The sequence below is a fragment of the Panthera uncia genome, chromosome D4 (assembly GCF_023721935.1).
Source record: "Panthera uncia isolate 11264 chromosome D4, Puncia_PCG_1.0, whole genome shotgun sequence".
Taxonomy (NCBI): Eukaryota; Metazoa; Chordata; class Mammalia; order Carnivora; family Felidae; genus Panthera; species Panthera uncia.
The window spans coordinates 53747774-53752860 of NC_064807.1; the positions used below are offsets into that span (position 1 = coordinate 53747774).

At 42.1% G+C, this 5087-nt stretch overlaps 1 pseudogene; it reads right to left on the reverse strand.

The window, feature by feature from the left end:
* Positions 1 to 3339: 3339 nt before the first annotated feature.
* Positions 3340 to 4681, reverse strand: LOC125930896 (microtubule-associated proteins 1A/1B light chain 3B-like; annotated as a pseudogene).
* Between the last annotated feature and the right edge of the window lie 406 nt (positions 4682 to 5087).

A 5087-nucleotide genomic window follows, 5' to 3' on the forward strand; every position in this document is an offset into this window, starting at 1 on the left:
TTGCAATTAATCACTTTCTTACTCTCTGTGGTAATAAATTATTATATATGAGACAACCCTTCAGGCTGAAGCCAGACCACATCTGTTTAGAAAAAATAGACTTTTGAACATCACCTGCCTGTAATTCAACATGAAAAGTGTGAACACACCTTTGGACCAACTCAAAAAGGCCCACCTGCCCCTATGCTCTTCCCTCCCACTTCTGATACTCTGTGGCAGCTTCTTGGCTATGCCCTGATTTTGCCCTGCAGCTGACCACCCTGAGCCTTTGCCCAGTCCTTTCCTCTGCCTCAAACATCCACCCTTTCCTCACCCTTCTGCTGTTTAACACCCTAACATCCTTCAAAGGGCAGCGGCCACATCTTCCACAATCTTTTAGATGTTCCCACCTAGAACTAATAATTTTACTGTTCTCTGGTGTGACATTACCTCCACCATTATCATTGCACATATTAGCTGAGTGTGTGTTTGTCTCTCCAACTACAGTGTGAGTTCTTTGAGGGCAGGGGTCACATTTTATTCGTCTTTCCACTCCACCCTCCCCACACACACTTTGCCCTGCTCAATGAAAACTCTAAATTGAACCACTTGGGTCACTCTCACAGCCTTCCTTCTTCCCCATTCTCGCAGGGAAAAAAAAATCTACCTTCTTGATTTGAACTAAATTAAATTTAATATAGTCATCAAAAACATGGGTTAAAATAGGCTTCTGTGGGTTGGGACCCTAACTTTTATTTAGCATATTGTTTCTTTAGGAAAACCACATCTTACATAACAAGGAGAAGAAAGAAATAAACCATTCCAGAATATTTTCTCCTCCCTCCATGCCTGACCTAACTCCCACTCTCTGCTTCCCTCCATGAGTCAGTTACCATACTACACATGCAACAAGAACTAGTGGTTCTAGAAGCACCTGACAACCAAGCTTTTGAATTCCTGACCAGAAAGAAGGTGAATCAATGTACTCGGGTTAATTCTGTAAGTAGGTCAACAAAATATAATTCCCCAGCCTGGCTATTGTCCTTCTATTATGCTTCCATCCAATAATCCTTAACAGAACTTTCTAGGCCACCTGGGTATTCTTTCAGGACACTCTCGGGGGGCTGAGTTGCAGACCCGCACTCCCACCCTCAGTGAAGCTTTTCTTCTCCACAAAGACTGTGAGATGCTCAGAGACTGGTTTGTTGTGTAGAGAAGGCTCTGGTTTGTTCTGGAACAAGATGATGGCACTGCTCAGCAATTCCCCTGAGTAGTAGTGAGGCCATTCTTAATAAACTTCCAACTCATATAACTTACCCTGTGAATTTCCCAAACTATCTGACTGGGTAAAAGTGGCATTTAATTTGAGTAAGTCTTTTTCTTGACCATGGCGATTATCCTTCAGCAACAGCAAAAAGGATCTCATTTGAGTATGAGTGGAGAAGGGTATAGCAAAAGAAGAATGTGTCTGTATGGAACTGTCGGCACAGGGAGAAGAGCCAACAATCCCTCATTAAGCCAGTCACTGTTGTGACATACTCCCCTGACATCACCACCTCTCATCTCAAACTTAGCACCAAATGCTAGAAAATGGACTGAGAGGATAAACCAAACAGAAAAATGTTTTAAAACTGAAAAGAATAAAAGGAAAATACTAGAGAATTTTGATACATTTTTTTAAATGGTTAAGAAAAGAAATATAAACAATTTAAGAGTATCTTCCAATAAGGGCAAAATTTAGCTAAAAATATCTTACTGGCTGGACAGAGTCAAAAGGAATGTAAAATAGCATCCACTAAATAAGATCAAACTGGTTTAAAAATTATTCAGTAGAGGGGTGCCTGGGTGGTTCAGTGGCTTATGCATCCTACTCTTGATCTCAGCTTAGGTCCTGATCAGGTGGTAAGTTCAAGCCCCAAGTTGGGCTTGAGCCTACTTAAAAAAAAAAAATTACTCAAAAGACTAAAAAGCACAATAAAAACTAGAAAGTTAAAGGAGTATAAGTAAATATTATTAGGAGAAGTATTCAAAGTTAAATCACTTAAATGCATAAATTCAACAAAAATGTCCCACTGAAAGAACAGGGTGTGAGATATGAGCAGTAATACCAAGACCAGGACCGAGAGCCCATCAGTGTGTGCCTGGCAGAGGCAAGGACAGACAAGGAACAGGGCTAGGCTGAGTTCTCCTCCCTGGAGATTCCCACCCCCCAAAAGGCTCTCACTCTTCAGGTAGGAAAAACATGGAGCCCAGAATTGTTGCTCCCCCACAAGCCTAAAGTCCCTCCAAAGCTCACTGCTCACCCTCCTGTGTTAGAATAGAGGCCAGCAGCAAACACAATGAAGGGCAATGTGCAATCATGGCCTCATGGAGGTCCTAACACAGGAGAAGAGTCACTGATTACACCTTTGTCAGCCTTGCCTGGTCTCTGTCCTCTGTATCCCCTCTTTCCACAAGCAGCCTAGCATGCATTCCTTCACTCAACAAGTCCTGGTTAAGCAGTGCTGGGTGTTGTGCTGGTCTGAGATATCACAACGAATAGACAAAGCTCCTGTTTTTATGGAGCTCACAGCCTAGCAGGAGGAGGCTGCTAAGTAAAACAATGTGCCAGGGTGGCTCAGTTGGTTAAGTGTCCAACTTCAGCATGGTCTCACAGTTTGTGAGTTCCAGCCCCACATGGGGCTCTCTGCTGTCAACTCAGAGTCAGCTTTGGGTCCTCTGTCCCCCTTTCTCTCTGCCCTTCCCCTGCTCGCACTTTCTCTCTATCTCCCTCTCTCTCTCTCTCTCTCAAAAATAAACATTTAAAAATTAAAAAAAAAAAAAGGGACAGAGCTTCCATACCCTCTCAGATCACACCACTCTTACTGAATCTCAGCCTGTTCATCAACCTGAAAAGTCTCCTGGTCCAACCTCTTGGGTTTTTATAGAGAGGTCTCATCATATAGGCATAATTGATCAAATCATTGACCATTGGTAACTGACTCAATCTCCAGCCCCTCTCCCCTCACCAGAGATCAGTGGGTGGGACTGAAATTTCCAACCCTCTAATCAAGAGGTTGATTCCCTCAACCAGCCCCCATCTGGTGACCCAGGGGTTTTCCAAAAGTCACCTCACTGACATAACAAAAGACACTTTCATGGTGGTCACCACCTAGGAAATTTCTACAGTTTTAGGAGCTTTATGCCAGAAACTGGACAAAGACCAAATACACATTCCTTAATATGAATCACAATATCACAGTGTCATGGGAGAAAATGTCTGATATGAGACCTGAAGAATGCGTAGGAAGTAGCTGACTAAAGAGGGAAGAAAGTGTTCCAAGCCAAGAAAACACTGTTTATGAAGGCAAAGAAAGAAGAGAAAGCACAACACATATTTATTTGGAGAAATGCACAACATCATTAGATGACTGGAGAGGGGGCCAGGTAGAGAAGAGCCAAGCCATGCCTTGAGCCTCTCCCCCCATCACATTTAGGCTTCGCTAGGCCAAGAAACCCTGTACCAGACTGTCAGAGATGGAAGGAAGCTTAGAAATAATCCCATTGGCCTCTTATTATACAGAGGAAGAAGGCCTGGCCAGCCTGCTTGTCTGCAGCACAACCATAAGGAAGGAAGATTAGACTCATCTTGACTGGAGTTCACAGGTTTAACAGAATTCTACTTTAAGAAGAATTGATTCAACAAGCAACTGTTTGATTTGGTTGCATTTCAGGGGCAAGGTTCCTTTCCACTTGGAGACAAATAACTAATCAAATTAAGCAGTCCACCTTTCCAACAATTGTTTTGCTCTTAGATGCACTAAAATAATTTGGAGCTCTTTTTTTTTTTATCGGCAACTTAGAATGCAAAGTATTTTATCTTCAAACTTCTAAATTTGAAAAAAAAAAAAACAGCTTCGGTTAAATAATAGTTTTCCAAAGCTGAATGTGCTCATTTGGAGCTCTGTTTTTCTGCCTGCAGTACAAAACAACTTCCTACAACTCCTAGGCAGGAACACTACTGTCTTGACGATCTGTGGTTGGATGAATGGATCAATCTCAGTTGGTAAAATCCCTTTTTTCCTTAGTAAGGGCTTAAAAAAATTCTAGAACAGATGTACTTTTCTAGTCTTACACAGACACTTTGATTCCAAATGTCTCCTGAGTATATACCATATACAGGAATCTATCTTAATCCTCCTCACTTTCATATACTTCAGAAATGTGCGTGGACACACTCACCACACTGTGTCCATTCACTAACAGGAAGAATGCTGTGCCTCCTAAAGATCTTGATGAGCTCACTCATGTTGACGTGATCAGGTACAAGAAACTTGGTTTTGTCCAGGACAGGAAGTAGCTCTCACCCTTGTACTGTTCTATTATCACTGGGATTTTCATAGGCTGCGGGGCTCTCGGATAAGTCAGACATCTTCTATTCTTTGTTGGAAGGTGTGGAGCTGCTTGAAGGTCTTCTCTGAAGGCATGGTGAGGAAGGTGAGGCAGAGAGGCAAGGTCCCGTCTGTTCCAGGCAGCTGTGGGAGTGGCGGAGGCTCCAACCGTGTCTAAAATAATTTAGAGCTTGTGAAGCACCTGGCTGGTTCAGTCAATTAAGCATCCGACCTTGCTCAGGTCATGATCTCACTGTTTGTGGGTTGGGGCCCCACATTGGGCTCTGTGCTGACAGCTCAGAGCCCAGAGCCTGCTTCTGATTCTGTGTCTCCCTCCCCTGCCCTCTCTCTCTGCTCCCACACTTGCTCTCTGTCTCTCTCAAAAATAAATAAATAAATAACATTTAAAAAAATAAATAAATAATGAAATAAAATAATTTAGAGCTCTTAAGTGATATTAAGAGATATTAAGTGAAAATATTTGATATAAACAGCTAAAATCACCATCACTGTGATACTTACAATTATTACAGACAGGTTGATATAAGGGAAAACTTTTTTCCATCATGGAGTAGCCAACAATGATTGTGAAATTAACTGGATATATATCTCTGTGGTCAACATTTTCTGTGTTTCAAAATGTCCCTAATTTCTCCCTTACTTCAGCTGCCTGGAACTCATGTCTCTTGTACAGATATATCTATTCCTGCACAGATACATCTATCATTCTCAAAGAGT